The sequence below is a fragment of the Vulpes vulpes genome, chromosome 16, assembly GCF_048418805.1.
Source record: "Vulpes vulpes isolate BD-2025 chromosome 16, VulVul3, whole genome shotgun sequence".
In the NCBI taxonomy this organism is placed as follows: domain Eukaryota; kingdom Metazoa; phylum Chordata; class Mammalia; order Carnivora; family Canidae; genus Vulpes; species Vulpes vulpes.
Window position 1 is genome coordinate 91825269 of NC_132795.1, and position 17535 is coordinate 91842803.

General features: G+C 34.1%; 1 protein-coding gene across 7 annotated transcripts in view; it reads right to left on the bottom strand.

Annotated features, from left to right (window-relative positions):
• The window catches only part of WDPCP (WD repeat containing planar cell polarity effector), a 448174-nt gene that overhangs the window by 406438 nt on the left and 24201 nt on the right, over nt 1-17535 (bottom strand). Inside the window, exons 2-4 of one of the 7 annotated variants that reach the window (XM_072743079.1) lie at nt 10708-10854; nt 6259-6354; nt 3675-3836 (exon numbers count right to left, since the gene is read on the bottom strand). The exons of 5 other annotated variants lie outside the window; for them this stretch is intronic. The gene's annotated coding sequence lies outside the window, so the exon portion shown is untranslated. The remainder of the gene's footprint in view (nt 1-3674; nt 3837-6258; nt 6355-10707; nt 10855-17535) is intronic. One more of the 7 variants, XM_072743080.1, reaches the window with a different exon arrangement.

Below are 17535 nucleotides of genomic sequence, written 5' to 3' on the forward strand. Positions count from 1 at the left end.
GAGCTTAACACAAAGCTGATACATAGCACTCAATAAATGTTAAGAATAATTATTATTTACCAGAGAGTTTCTGGATTATTCAGTGCTTTTTACAGGCTGCTAGTATTTTCAACCCTATTTAAAAATTATCGTTTGAAATCTAATCATTTAAATGCAATTGTCATCCTTTTTTGAAATCTGGATTCAGCTGCATGCCAGCATACTGTAAACTGCTAAACTCATATTTTTAGCAATCCCTCTTTGCATTATTTTTTAGTGATTATTCTAAGGATAACAACATATATCCTTAACTTTTAACAGTCCACTAAGAGTTAATATTGTACTACTTCATGAAAATGCAGGAACCTTGCAATTTCCCTTCCTCAACATTATGCTATAATCATTGTAGATATTACATCTGCATATGCCACAAGCCTCACAATACAGTATTATACTTTTTTTTTTTACAGTATTATATTTTTTACCTTAAATGGTCACAGTGCTTTAAAGGAATTGGGGAATAATAAATACATTTACCCACATACTTCCCATTTCTTGTGCTCTTTATTCCTCTGGAAAATCCAAGTTTCCATCTGGTATCACTTCCCTTCAACCTGAAGAACTCCCTTCAGCATGTCTTGTAATGCAGGTCTGCTGGCAATAGAATCTCATTTTTGTTTATGCAGTGTTATTCTCTCTTTCCAAGTGTTGACTCCCCTTCCATTTCTGCCTGCTTATGGTCACTCTCCAGTGCCTTCAGAGTTGTGGGGTTTTTGTATTTTGTCCAGAATTTATAATGGTTTTCTGCAGGAGGATTAGTTCAATGCGAGCTACTCCACTATTACTAGAAGCAGCTAATATTTTAAGATGCCAGAGAAGTTTTAAATATTCAAAGGATATTCTTGGGCATGTGGCTCTAAGGTAAAAGATGGATTACAATACTTCAAAATGATATATTCATAGTTATACTATTATGCCATAAATTGATTCATGTGATCTGTTAGGTTACAATTCAGCAACCTAATTATTTCGGCATTGTTTCTATTTTTCCCACATAAAATGATATATACTTCACTTTGTCCTATGTAAATTTGAAATGATCATATAACTAGAAACATAATCATGTACTTGATTGTTTCTTCTTCTAGAGTTTTATTTTGGCTTTTGTTTAACAACAGAAACCAAGTCCAGCTAGCTTTAGCATAAAAGAAACTGATGGCAAAAAAAAAAAAAAAAAAAAAAAAAAAAGTAGATTATAGAATCAATGGAAGCCCAGAGGATCAGGCTGCAAAGGAAATCAAAGGAGGCAAAGTATGATGAAAATCCTAAGCCATAAACTCAGGCCCCGTAGCCCTGAGACCCACTGAATACTTAATCTCCACTCTCTATACACATACTGCTGAAACTACTCCATCATCTACATCATCTAATCTAACTATTTTAATATCCAGCACTCCCTTAAAAGTCAACGTCCTACGCAAGACTACCTGATTGGCTCACAGTCTAACTGCTAGATATAAGTAGAGTTTATCTCATCATACTTAGTATTCCTCAAAATGAGAAGGGTATATAACTCTAAGTTCTAATACATTATTATTAATTTTAAAAGGAAAGTATAATGATTGGCAAAGCAGCAAGCATTGGAGCAAAATCATACAATATGAGGATTTCATAAATATAACATGCCATACTTGCTTCATTCATGGTTCAGTGCTTCTAATTATTTTGGAGTTAAAGTTACACCCAACTTAAAATGTGATATACAAAGCTCTCATTTATAAAGTAAAAAGACAAGGAGGAATTAATTCCATTAGAAGAGAATTCTTGCTTTTCAAAAGTATTCATTGTTAGATTCCTTCAAATAACTTGACTCCTCCATTACAATGAATGTTAGATTTATAAAAACCCTATTTTCTTCTACTTTCTGAAGCAGGACACAGGTTTAAATCATTCAAATTTTGCATTTACATCCAAAACATTTTACTGATTTACAGATGCGTGGACTTTTGAGCACCTGCCCTCACAGAATTTACAAGACTAAACTGAAATAGATAGGCATGAAACAATGTCTCTCTTGCAACTAATCAAATCAAATTAATATAAAATACCAAAGACGAAAACAGTACTGAACAGTTAGGGAAAAATTGTGAAAGGCTGAAATTTAATCTGTGTATTGACTAGTCAGGCATTTATTTGTCATTGACTAGACTTTTTTATAACTCTGTAGAGAGAGAAGCTAACTTGTAGAAATTGATAGTAATACAAACATGTCCATAGAAATGCAAATTGGTCCTGATTATTGTCCAGCAGATACTGATCAGTTTTATCTGTTCTGCATTCACTTGTACATTCATTTCAGCCTCCCTTATTTGACTATAAACATATGGTACTTTGAACTGTAATAATATAATACCATTAATTAATGAATTAAATATAATTTTTGGTATATATTCATTTTATATGTGTATAAAAGTCATGATCACATTCTCTTTTGAAAAGTATCCATTGATAGGGTGCCTGGCTGACTCAGTCAGCAGAGCATGTGATTCTTAGTCTCAGTGTCCTGAGTTCAAGCCCCATACCATGTTGGGAACGGAGCCTACTTTTTTTTTTTTTTTCCGGACCCTACTTTAAAAAAAAAAAAAAAAATAGTGTCCTTTGACAATAGTCTGTTAGGTAGAGGGCTAAAATGAAAAGATAAATGTACACAACTGCCACCAGTAATTCTATATTGTACAACCTTAAAATATATGGCAAAGAAGTCCTACTTAGAAGATAACTGCTGTAACAAAAGACTTAGGACTACTGATATAATTATTTCTCCATATGACATAATAGAAATAGCCTACAAATGCACTGTTCTCTACTATACAGTAGTATACACTATACAGTGTATCTATCAGCCTCAGTCTCTGCCTCTATATACACACACACTACATAAACAAACATACACTATGTTTATATATATATATATATACACACATACCTTGTACAATATATAGTATATGTACTGTATATTAAAATATAGTATAAGAATATCTCATGGTATACAGTATATACATAAAATTATACTACTATACATATATAGCATATAGTTTGTGTGCATATGTACATATATAACCTAGTTTGTGTGTATATGTACATATATAACCTATAGATAATATAAAACAATTAGAATGCTCCTAATATTAAATGATCATTTCCATCACTTATAATAATAATTTAAAAAAATAAAAAAATAAAATAAAATAAAAAAATAAAAAATAAAGAATAAGAATTCAGAAAATAACTATGAATCCTAGACTCCTATTTTAACTTTTCACTGTTACATTACAGTTGTTCATAACAATGAGAAGCATGATTCATAATTTGGCATTGACAGTTTATTTTCTTTTTATAGGCAGACAGTTAAATAATTTTATCTTTTCAGTCAGACATAGGTTAATATCACTAGTTAACAGCTTTCTCATAATCAACTTATAATAAAAATCACATTTTCACAGCCAGGAAAGACCATGTTCTTTTAAAGCCTTCATTATAAGGCAGTTCCACAATTCAGTTTCAAACATTCTTAAAGCATTTAAAACAACAGTAACCAAAATGTTTTTAAAATCTTTTGGCAATTAGTTCTATTGAGTATGGCAACTTCATTCATTTTAAATACATATTTCAAACTCTTATTTAATTCTACTTACAGAGTAATTTCAAAGTGATATTTCCTCAAGCCAAAACTCAGACTTCATGTCTCTAGAATAATCTTGCTTTGTTGTAGTTTTATCTTCAGTAAGTCTATATGCCCTTCGCAAGTAGTTCTGGCTGGCCTGGGCTTGTTGTAAATAGTTGATTCCGTCAGGCAGCTTTTTAAAAAGTCAACACATTTAACAATTCACGCAATGTACAAGGAAAGTATTGTACCTTTTTTTTTTTAAGATTTTATTTATTCATGAGATACAGAGAGAGAGAGAGGCAGAGACATGGGCAGAGGGAGAAGCAGGCTCCATGCAAGGAGACCGACGTGGGACTCGATCCTGGGACTCCAGGATCATGCCCTGAGCTGAAGGCAGGCACTAAACCGCTGAGCCACCCAGGGATCCCAAGTATTGTACTTTAAAATAAAGATGTGTTTCCTCTTGTGAAATAAAGTTAATCATTTGGGACAGTCTGCTTAAAAGAAATGGGATAGTTTTATGTTCTCTAGAAAAGAATTGAAAGGGTAGTTCATCTCACTTTTCCCATCCTTTATTCTATTTTGAGCAAAACCTAGAGATCAAATGTTTTATGTATGACAGAAAAAAGACACATATCATTAAAGGATGCAAACCTGCAAAATCATATAAGCCTGTGAGATTCCAAAAAACTGTTCTGTATTTTTAATATCTGAAAATAATCAAATAATTTTCTGTTAAATGAAAATTTTCCAAGCTCCCTAGTATATCCCCTCTAAATTTTTAAACAAATATACTTAATATGAAAATAGCATTTTATCCAAATATCAAATATTATACTGAGTATTTGAATAGCAAACACAAACAGTTCTAATCCCAATCACAGACTGTTGTGAAATGTTAATGTATTTAAATTTTTTAATTATACATGGAATTAACTGAAATATTCTACTTTAAACAATTAGTTATTAATATTTCAGTCATATTAAATTACAAGAACACATGAACAAGTGAAACTCAATGCAGAAAATTTTCAGAAGCAAATTACACAATGTGGGAAGTCAATTTTGGGCTTCTGGAAAATGTTAAGGGCAAACAGTCTAGTCTTACACAGATTTTCAAAGAACGTGCCAAATAGCTCTTTTATGGAAAATACTAAATGATATCATTGTAGTAACACGAAAGTATAAGGAAATATACAATTATATTTATACCTCTTAATCAGGCTAAATTAATGAGGCACACTTAATTAACAATCATGCTTTCATAATACTTTCAGTGAATACCAGATATTAGATTATTGAAAATCCTTGTCTAAGTTTTATACCAGCATTACTGAAACTAAATTAAAATAAATATCACATATTAATATTCTGAAAATAACTCAGAAAGTCAATCACTTAGCTTATATATTGCCTATAGACAGTGTAAGGCTCTGTTCTGAAAGGGTGAAGAACTAGGATGCAGATACATCTTGCAAACTATATCCATAATAGTGACTTAGGGAAAATGCCCTCTCCAACAACCCTATTACAAGGAGAGCTAGCCATAGGACATTCCATGAAAAGGAATGTGTTCTGAAAATCATGACTCCATACATACACCTGAGTGAGCTGGGAATGGGCACTTGACATAGTCCGAAGATTGTTAAGCAAACTACGAGGGTTCTGGTGGGGGAGGCTCTGCCCAAGCAGCAACGGTGACAACTTCTCATGCCTCTCTCCCTCTCTCTCTTCTTCTCAGCAATTATGGATATTCCAGACAGTTAAGAGTAGGAAACAAAGCAGAAAGACTTAAAAAGAAGTCAGGTTACTGGTAGGTCTGTGAACTCCCAGCTACATGGACAAGATAACCAAGAATCCATAACCTTCTGAGAGTCTCAGAATGTCCTCCAAGGAGCAATGAGGCTTACATAATTGTTCTATTTGTTCCTGTTTGGGGAAAGGGAAAATAGGACTAAAATCTCACAGTCTGACTTTCCCTAGGTTCCCAGAGGTCTTGCCAAATTGCTCAGATTTGTCCTTTTCCTCTCATTATGTGCATCCTTACAGTATAGCTTCAAAATGACAACACATCTGAGGTCATCTCTGTTCTTAAAAAAATAAGAATATGGGATCCCTGGGTGGCGCAGCGGTTTGGTGCCTGCCTTTGGCCCAGGGCGCAATCCTGGAGTCCCGGGATCGAGTCCCACGTCGGGCTCCCGGTGCATGGAGCCTGCTTCTCCTTCTGCCTGTGTCTCTGCCTCTCTCTCTCTCTCTCTCTCTCTCTCTGTGACTATCATAAATAAATAAAAATTAAAAAAAATAAGAATACTAAATAGAAGACCTTTGGTTTTGATTTTAGCTCATTTCCTCATAGTAAGTCATGTCAAAGTAGAAAAAATATGAACTATAATTTACTTAAAGAAAAATAAACCCTTAAGATACTAATGTAATTCACTAAAAAAAAAAAAAAAACAAGTCTATACTAACTAGATACATTAGATAGAGTGATACTGTGATATAATAAACATTTGGTGTTCATTCCTGATTCTCCAGCAAAAGAGTTTCTAAATCCCTAGCAGTTTCCTTAGTGTTAACAGTGCCTTTGGTAGTACAAATGAGAAGATTCTTGCCTGAGGTGTTCCCAGATAGTTTCAGGATGGGCGCTGGTCATCAGAAAGATCACGCACGATTAAAGGGTGAAAACTTCCAGTCCCACCTCAGGACCTCTAAGGAGGCGAAAATGAGTTGATCAATAACGGCCAGTGATTTTATCAATCATGCCTACATAATTAAATCTCCATAGTAACTAGAGAGTTCGGAGAACTTTCAGGGTTTCTTTTTAACACATCAAGGTGCTGGGAGAGTGACATGCCCAGAGAAGGCATGAAAGTTCCGTACCACTTCCCCCATGCCTTGTCCTATACATTTCTTTTGTTTGGCTGTTCCTGAGTTGTATCCTTTATAGTAAATCAGTAATAGTAAATAACCTATCTCCTGAGCCATTCTAACAAATTACTGAACCCAAGGAACAATTGTGGAAACCTGTGATTTATAGCCAATTGGTCAGAATTATGGGAGGTCTGGACTTATGATGGCTCTGAAACGGGGAGCAGTCTCGTGTAACTGAGCCCTTAACCTATAGGGTCTTGCTAACTCCAGACAGTATCAGAATTGAACTGACTTATAGAACACATCCACAGAGAACTGATGATTGCTTGGTGTAGAAAATACATTTGGTGTCAGAAGTGCTGGCAGTAAGAATAGATGATAGATTGATAAATGGATAAGGGAAAATAAACTTACAGCAGAATGACATCTAATAAATGTTGAAAATGACAGACTTTGAAAAGCATTTTACCATCTTAGGAACAACTGATTCAAGAAAAAATCATCATCAGAGCTAAAACTATTGGTTAAATTTTGATGAGAAAAAGGATTTTAACATACAAAGTATTTCACCACTGATTACTAATTACAAAGGGAAAAGAACATGATCATGTGTTGAAGAAAAAAATGTTGGGATGCTTGGCTAGCAAGCAACTCTTGATCTCAGGGTTGTAAGTTGAAGCCCCACAATGGGTGTAGAGATTACTTAAAATCTTTAAAAAAATGTTGGGGTGCCTGGGTGGTCACCTGTAAATTATGAAAGTTTTACCTTTTGCTTTACAATTTGGATACCTTTTATTTTTTTAATTTTTTTCTTGCCTAATTGCTCCAGCAAGGACTTCTAATAAATACTATGTCAAATAAAAGTGATAAGAGTGGGCATCCTTGTCTTTTTCCTGATCTTAGAGGAAAAGCATCCAGCTTTTCACCACTGAGTACAATGTCAGATGTAGGTTTGTGATATGTGATCTTTACTATGTTGAGGTGCATTCCATCTATACCTGCTTTATTCAGAGGTTTTATCATAAATGGATCTTGAATTCTATCAAGTGCCTTTTTTCCCTACAACTACTGAAGTGATGACATGATTTTTATCTTTCATTTTGTTAATGTAATATATCACAATGACTGATTTGCAGATGTTGAACCACTGCTGCATTTCTAGAATAAATCCCACCCGATTACGGTGTATGATCTTTTCAATGTATTGCTGAACTCAGTTTGCTAATCTTGAGGATTTTTGCATCTATTTTCTTTAGGGATATTGGCCTCTAATTTTCTTTTCTCTTCCTTTTCTTTCTTCTTTCTTTTCTTTCTTTCTTTCTTTCTTCCTCTCTCTCTCTCTCTCTCTCTTCTTTTTTATGGTATCCTTGTCTGGTTTCAGTATCAAGATAATGCTGGCCTCATAAAATGTGTTTAGTAGCAATCCCTCCTCTTCAACTTTTTGGATCAGTTTGAGAAGGACAGGCATTAAATCTTTTATGAATGTTTGGCAGAATTCACCAGTGAAGCCATGTAGTCCTGGGCTTTTGTTTGTTTGAAGGTTTTTGACTACTGGTTCAATCTTGCTGGTTAACTGTCTATTCAAATTTTTTTATTGCTTCATGATTCAGTCTTGGAAGATTATATGTTTCTACGCATTTATCCATTTTTTCTAGGTGAATATTTGGCCTTTGACCCTGGTTTTTGATATAGGACTCCTAAGTCCCTTGGAATTTTCTGGATGATAGGAATATTTTTTGTTCTAATGAAGTGGGCTCCTGGATCAAGATTGGTCACAGGAAAACAAAACCATGATTAAGACCTTGGAATTTTCATTCTTATCTCCCCATTCTCTGGAGGGGAAAGGGGCTAGAAATGTAGTTAATAATTTATCATGCCTACATAATGAAAACTCAATAAAAATCTCAATATTGTCGAGATCAGAGAGCTTTCAGATTGATGAACATATCTGTGTACCCGGAGGATAATGCTTATCAACTCCATAGAAATAAAAGCTCCTGTACTCATGACCCTCCCAGACTTTGCCCTATCTGTTTATCTGGCTAACATCTGTATCATTTATCCTATCCTTTATTATATGAAACACTAGTACACATAAATAGATGTTTCCTTGAGTTCTGTGAGCTGCTCTGGCAAAACATCAAATCTGCCTCTGATTTGCATTCAACGTGGACAGAAGTTATGGGTAACCTGGAGATGTACCACTTGCCTTTGGCACTAAAGTGAGGAGCTGTCTCAAGGGACTAGGGCCTTAACTGTGGACTCTGACACTATCTTCAGGTAGACAGTGTCAGAATTGAATAGAATTGTAGGACAGTCAGCTGGTGTAGCAGAATTATTTGCTGTAGGAAAAATCCCCATACATTTGATGACTACAAGTGTCAGAAGTGACCTGTTCTGTATAAATAGCAAAGGAGAAACACAGGAAGAAGACTGTTAAATTTTCTGAATTTTACATTGTTCGGTGGTTATGCGGAAGAACATCCCAATTCTTAGAAAATATTCACTGAAGAATATTGGAGTACAAAAGAGCATAATGTCTGCAACTTTAGTATCAAATGGTTCAGAAAAAAAATATCATTTGGAGGGAAAGTAAAGAAAGAGGGAGAACAAGTATAATAAAGCAAATATGACTGGACATTAATTGGTAAATATAGATAAGAGATCTCAGAAGTTATTCTTACAATTTTTCAGCAAATTCAAATTATTTCAAAAAAAGATATTTAAAAATAGCTGAGCTTGCAAGAAAAAGTTCTTATTTCCCAAAAAGAAAGTACAACAAAGGGAACAATCAACAAAACTAAATGACAACCTCCTGAACAGGAGAGAATATTTGCAAATGGACTATCTGATAAAAGGTCAGTATCTGAAATACATAAAAAAAAAAAAAACTGATACAACTCAATGCCCCCAAAAACCAAATAGTCCAATTAAAAAATGGGCAGAAAACATGAACAGACATTTCTTCAAAGAAGACATAGAGATTGCCAACAGGCACATGAAAATGTGCTTAACATCACTCATCATCAGGGAAATGCAAATCAAAACTACAATCAGATATCACTTCATACCTGTCAGAATGCCAAAAATAAAAAACACAAGAAACCACAAGTGTTAGGATGTGAAGAAATAGGAACACTTGTGTACAGTTGGTAAGAGTGCAAACTGGTGCAGCCACTGTGGAAAACATCATGGATATTCCTCAAAAAATGGAACTATCTATAATTCAGTCATCATACTACTGGGTGTTTACTCAAAAAATACAAAAATACTAATTCAAAGGGATACACACATTCCTATGTTTATTACAGCATTATTTACAATAACCAAACTATGGAAGCGGCTCAAGTATAGATGAATGGATAAAGCAGAAATGTTATGTATAGTCAATGGAATATTACTCAGCTACAAAAAAGATGAAATACTGGCATTTCCAACAACACTATAGAGCTAAAGAATATAATGCTAAATAAAGTAATTCAGGGAAAAACAAATATCATATGATCTCACTTATGTGTGGAATTTAAGATATAAAACAAGCAAAGAAGAAAAGAGAGACATGACTAATCAAGAGAAATAGACTCTGGGACGCCTGGGTAGCTCAGTGGTTGAGCATCTGCCTTCAGCTCAGGGCATGATCCCAAGGTCCCGGGATCGAGTCCCACATTGGGCTCCCTGCATGGAGCCTGCTTCTCCCTCTGCCTATGTCTCTCTGCCTGCCTCTCTCTCCGTGTCTCTCATGAATAAATAAAATCTTAAACAAAAAAATACTCTTAACTCTAGAGAACAAACTGATGATTGCCTGGGGGACAGATGAGTGTGAGGGTGGCGGTGAAATAGGAGATGGAGATTAAAGAGCACGCTTATCATGATGAAAAAAATAAAGTAAAATAATAAAAAAAAAACATGCCAATACACTTCAAATCTCTAAGTCTTGGATTTATTATATAAATTCTTTAACAACCTCATTTTACCAAAAGAGATTTTAGTTACCACTATTCTACAGAACTTTCTTACATAACAAGGTACCTCTTTAAGGAGCTGTCCTGTTCATGAGCCAGGCTCAGCCTGGTTATCAGAAATGGACAACACAGATCCTAAAGGCTTAATCTTTAGCAATAAACATAACCTAGATTCCTACAGGGTCATATTTATAATTAATGAGGTTCCACCTTATGTAACAAACTCACCAGGGAAAAGGTTACTCTTCTGAAGATATCCAGCCAATTGGTTTGGAAAATTTTTAAAAAAGAATAAACTAAGTGTCCTCATTCCTTCCCATTCCTCTGGCAGATGATGGAGGGTTGGTAAAGCAGGAGAAATAAGAGGAAGAAAAACTGTAAAAACCGGGAGAAATAAAACGAAAAATCAAAATAAACATAACCTGGATCCGAAATTTTTTAAAAAATCAAAACAAGCAAAAATGACCTTTTAGTAAGAACAGTATTATATAACATAGCACCTATAACACAGAAAGCCACTTTGGACTACAAATCACTTTTCCAGAAACAATTAAAAGCAGAACGAACATAAAAATCGATTTAGGTCCAAAGAAGGGTTCTATTACCTCATGAAGGGCTTGTTTTTATTCTAACACTGACTAATAAAGGTACTGCCTAGCTGCCTAGTAAAGGGTATTTTTTATTCTCACTTGAGCTTATCCATTTGGAAAGCAATTTCCCCATTTGAGTTTGCAAGGAAATGTTAGATTGGAGGAGTAGAATGTTCTTCCTTAGAAAATAATCCAATCCATCCCAGTGCTCAAGGCTGATGGAGCCTCCTGTTGGCGCATCAGTTTCCAAGGAGCTCTCCAGGCTGTACCAAGGACTAGCTGTTGGGTTGTGGATGAGGCCAAATCTCTCAAGAAAAGCACTCACCATTTCCAACAGCTCCCATCAAGAACAAGACAAACACGGAGAAAACCAGTACAATGCTGAAGAAGAAAGAAGAAGAAAGGAGGAGGAGGAGGAAGAGGAGGAGGAGGAGAAAAGAAAGAAAGAAAGAAGAAAGAAAGAAAGAAAGAAAGAAAGAAAGAAAGAAAGAAAGAAAGAAAGAAGAGAAGAAAAGGAGAAGAAAAAGAAGAAGAAGAAGACGACGACGACGACGATGACGACGACCAGCTGATCTTGCAAGAAAAGGAGTTCTTGTTTACCAAAAAGAGAATAGAAACTAAAAACAAAACCGGTAGGCATATTGAAGCTGTGTTAGGAGAAAGTATGATACAGAATAGGGGAAATCAGGAGTCCAGGAAACAACTTGGGTTGAGGAAATAGTGCTGAAAGACTGGTGAGGACAATTTGGTTAAAATTCTCTGGAGAGAAGACAGCCAATAGAGGGAGAACTACAGAGATCTTCAGAGGGTTCTCCTTGAGAATTTAGCTAATAACTGACAATATAGGCATATAAGAAAATTTCACAAGATCAGGGAAAGAAAGACCCAAAATGATTAAAGATAAATGTGGTAGGCACTCATATGGGGCTAAGAATAGTGCCTGCTCCCACCAGCCTGACATAAAAATTTAGTAATTTACAGTAATTGTATAGAGTATCCAGAAAAGTCTTGCCTCAGGAATGAACAATTATTAGCCTTAGGCTGAACACTATTCAGTTTTACCTAATAAATCTTAAAAGCAAGTCCTGAAAGATCCAACTGTTTCTAAGTAACTCAACTGCATCCCAGAATAAAGTTCAAAATTATTTATAGAGAAATGAAAATATCCAACACCCAAAAAATAATAATATTTATAGCATCTGGCATGCAATACAAAATTACCAAGCATCCAAAGAACATAAAAATATGATCCAGAATAAGAAGAAAACCCAATCTAAACCAACTCAGCTCTGACATTTATAATTAAGAGACTAGAACATTAAAGCAATCACAATGTATTTTATAGATTCAAAATATTTAGCAGACATGAAAGATATGAAACAGACCCAAATCAGACTTCTAGAGATGAAAACTACAACATGTGAGATGAAAACTACAATAGTATTAACAGCAGTTACACACAGACAGAAGGAAGGAGTGACCTTGGAGACACAGAAATAAAAACTTTACAAAACAAAACCTAGAAAGAAACATGAATTTAAAAAATGAACAGAACATCAGTGAGCAGTGGGACTACTTCAATCAGCCTACTATACATATAATTTGCATCCTCAAAATAGTGACAGGAGGGAGATAAATGGACAACATACTTGAAGAAATAATAACCAAATTTCCCCATATTTGTTGAAAACTACAAATTCATTAATCCAAGAATCTCAAAGAACCCAAGCATAATAAACATGAAAAAAACTAAACCAAGGAATATTGTAATAATATTACTAAAAATCAGTGATAAATAAACACACTTACATACAAAAAGAAAGATAAGATGACAGCAAATGACTTAAGAAACAAGACGAATTGAAAAAACACTGGACCACCATCTCTATAAAGTACTGAAAGAAAAACTGTCAACCTAGAATTTTATTCCCAGTGAAAATATCTTTCAAAATAAAAGGTAAAACAAAGACTTTCTTTTTTTTTAAGATTTTATTTATTTATTCATGAGAGACAGAGAGAGAGGGAGAGACACAGGCAAAGGGAGAAGCAGGCTCCATGCAGGGAGCCTGATGTGGGACTCGATCCGGGAGCATGGAATCATACCCAGAGCCAAAGGCAGATGCTCAAACTCTGAGCCACCCAAGCTTCCCAAAACAAAGACTTTTTCAATCATACAAAACTGAGAACATTTTTCATCATCCACTATGTGCTATAATAAATATTTTACAAAGAAAACCCTTTAGGCAGAAAAAAAAATCACATCATATTAGAAACATGGATCCATACAATGAAAGTACTAAAAATAGGTACTATGTGAATAAATGTTAAATATTTTTCTCATTATTTAAATCTCCTTCAAAGGTAATTGTTTAAATAAAATTAACAATGCATTATGTGGCTCAAGCTTAATACAGAAATAAAGTATATAACCACTAAAGCAACAATGGCCAGGAAGGAAAAAACGCAAGTAACTTATTAAAATGTTCTTACACTATAAGTGAGGTGGTATAACACCACGTAAGGTAGATATGAGAAAAGGATGTATGCTATTAACCCCAAAGCAGTCACAAAAGCAACAGAACTCTTAACACTAATAAGTCAACAAGAGATAAAATGTAATCATAAAAAAATCTCAATCAAAAAAAAAGGGGGGGGGAGTAAAAGGAGAGAAAAGAGAACAAAGAACATATGGGACAAACAAAAAACAAATGGCAAGATGATAAATTTAAATCTAACCTTGAAAATCTGAATGGGATTTACAGAAACATAAATTTGTCTGTTAGGGTAGAAGATTCATGAGATTTAAATATTTTTCAAAGGTGTTATTTCATAATAAAAGTAACACCTCTAAGCACTATAGACTTTTTATAAAGTATCATACAAATAAGTGTGATCAAATGTATATTAATATGTTAAATAAATACTAAAGACATACAAATGAATAAGTTAAATACCTGTGGACCCCCATATCTTAAGAAGCAGATTATCAATACTCTGAAGATCACAGAACACTCTTCTACTCCCCATCAAAAAAGCCACTATCCACTATCATGACTTCTGAATTAATCATTCCTCTGGCTCTATAGGATTTTATCAGATATGTATAAAACCCTAAATAGGATTTTTACACATTTTTAAATGTTATAAAAATAGGGTCATACAGTATATATTATATGATTTGTTTTCACTCAACATTGTATTCTTGATGACCATCCACATTGGTATATGTAGTCATGGTCCATTCATTTTCAATATATTCATTCATTTTCCTATTAATGGACAAATGTGTAGAGTTCTGCTCTTCGAAACTGCTCATGAACATTCATACATCTCCTGATTGAAATGGCTCTCTACAAGAGAATTGCTAAATTATGTTTCCAGGCTTTAGGGTCACTTTTGTGTTATTATCCCCTTTTTAATAATAAACTGAGGCTTATAGAGACCAAGAAATTGTTCAAGATCACATAGCTAGGCAGTTAAGTTAAAAACCAATAAATTCTACTTAGAAAAAAAAATCTCAAGGTTAGGTAGCTCATAGTCCCGGAAACAGTACTTATCAGAAAGAATCCTGATGGATTATATTTTGTCTTGTCTTACATGAAGAGTAGGTCCTAGCAACTGAGACCAGTCAATTCTACCTCTTGACCATTCACAGCAACTTGATTATATGATAATCACATGACTACAACTTTCATGCTGTTAAAATATCCTGTATTTCATCATTCCTAAAAATCTAGTCAAATATTTTATGGTTAAATATGCTGGGATGTGTGTAAATTGTACATATATAAGATATATTTAAAAACAGTAATAAAGCAGCTCCCAATGTCACTATAATTTTAATTTAAATTATAAGCACTTTTATTTCTTCCATAACTAAAGTTGATTTGGGAATAACTGTTTAAGATCTGCCAAAGTGAATGTAGTAATCATTTTTAAAATGCTCTGGGGGTGCCTGGGTGGCTCAGTTGGTTAAGCATCTGACTTTGGCTCAGATCATGATCTTAGCAAGCCCAGAGTTGGCTCTGCATTCAGCAGGGAGTCTACTTGTCTCTCTCCCTTTGCCCCTCCCCTTTCCCACTTGTGTTCTCTCTCTCTCTCTCTCTCTCTTCTCTCTTTCTCTAAGAAATAAATAAAATCATTTTTAAAAGCTTTTTCAAATACTCTGTATTCACTTTAGAAGACATTTGAGATATCTGCAGAAACTGTTTTGCATCTCACCTAAACCAAATAATTTCCAAGATACCTATTATTCTTGCACTTAAGAGTACAACTCAAACTTTTTTTAATACCTAAGTTAACTAGTAGCTATTTAGATCTATATAATCCTTCAGTTTAAAATATATATATATTTATGTGGAGAGGATTCTGGGAACATGGTGGAGTAGGAAACACCAGGAATCCATTAGATGAAAACTTGCAATTTCCAGAAGACCTGAATGGACAAATATGTTAGCTTCAGTCAATTTCAGCTTTCAGCAAGGTAGCAGCAGCAGACAGTTGTGCATGTGTTCCTGGAACAGCTTGCTCATAGCCTCCTAGAGATAGGTAGAATTAAAAGAACTGTCCTCCAAATATTAATAACTGATTACTGCTTCCGCTCATAAAGTGCAAAGAGGCAGACAGTCACTCTTATTGCATCTCCCTTCATTGTTGCAAGCCTCTTCCCCTCTGCTGAACTGACTTCTTAAGAATTTAAAAGGCCAAGATTCATTTTTTTCCTCTTCATTTTTTGCTTTTTTCCTCTTTGAGGAGCCAGGCATAAAAGAGTAGGACATCAAAAACACTAAATATACAAGGAAAATTAGAAAGTGAGCATGCATACACAGAGAAAGGCTCAGAAAAGACCTGAGCAGACACTAAGTTTATATTTCAATCTGATCATCAGCACACATATAGCATAAATTTAAACAATAGCAGAAGACTCTGGGGAAAGCAGAATTCAAGTCTCAGAGTTGCTATATTATTAAAATCAAATGTCTTGACAACAACAAGAAGAAAATCACAGAGGAAAATATAGCCCATTCAATAAAAAAAAAAAAAAAAATTAAGAGAAACTGTCCCTAAAAGATCTGGTGGCAGATATACTAGACAAAAGGCTTTAAAACAACTGCCTTAATTATGTCCAAGAACCAAAGAAAGATGTAGATAAAGTCAAGAAAATTATGTGTGAACAAAATGGAAATATCAATAAAAAGACAGAAAAACTTAAACCAAAAAAATTAAATTATGGAGGTGAAAAGTACCACAATTGTAATGAAAAATTCACTAAATAGATTCGAAGGCCAACATGAGCATAGAGAAAAGAGAATCAGTGAACTTGAAAGTAGAACAAACCAAATTACTGAAGCTCAGGAACAAAACGAAAAAAAAAAAATTAAGTGAAAAGAACCTAAGGGATCTGTGGAATACCACCAATCAAACCAACACATGCATCACAGGAGTCCAGAAGCAGAAAATAAGGAGAAAAAAGGAAAGAGAATATTTGAATTTAATGGCTGAAAACTTCCCAAATTTGAAAAAAAAAAAAAAACCACATGAAATAAACTTCCAAGAAGTTCAACAAACTCCAAGTAAGATGAATTCAAAGAGACCCACATAGACATGTATGTCTAATCAAACTTTGAAAAGACAGAGAATCTTGAAAGCAGCAAGAGAGCAAGTCATCACACATGGAACTCTTCATTAGATGATCTACTGATTTCTCATCAGAAACTTTGGAAGCTAGAAAACAGTGGGCAAATATATTCAAAGTGTTAATGAAAAAAACTAACAAGCAAGAATCCTGTATCTGGCAAAACTGTCCTTCAAAAGTGAAACAGAAAAAAAAAGGAAAAAAGCGAAAGAGAAATAAAGATATTCTCAAACATACAAAAGCTGAGGGTATTCATGACTGCAAGACCTGCCCTGCAAGAAAGGTGCAAGGCAGTTCTGCAAGGTGAAGTAAAAAGTGCAAGTTAAAGCCATATGTAGAAATAAAGATCCAATAAAGGTAAATACATTAGCAATTATAAAAGACAGTATTACATAACAATGTTTTATAACTGCATTTTTTTCTATGTGACTTAAGAAAGTAATTCATTTAGGGGGGAAAAAAGCAATAATTAGTATATAAGCTAATATTACTATAATTTGGTTTGTAAATCCAAATCTTGTTTCCTATATAACTTAGAAGACTAATGCATTTAAAATTATTTATGTTTGGGGGCACACATTGTGACATCAACAACTAAAACAATGGGGCTAGAGCTATAAAGGAACAGACTTTTTATATGTTACTGAAGCTAAACCAGTATGAGTTTAGAGTGTTAAGACTTCAGGATGTGAAATGTATTCTGCATGGTAACCACAAAGAAATTAACTACACAATATACTCAAGAGAAATGAGAAAGGAATTTAATGTTTTACTACCAAAAAAAAAATTATATATATATATATATAAAAGAAGACAAAATTGAAGGAAGTG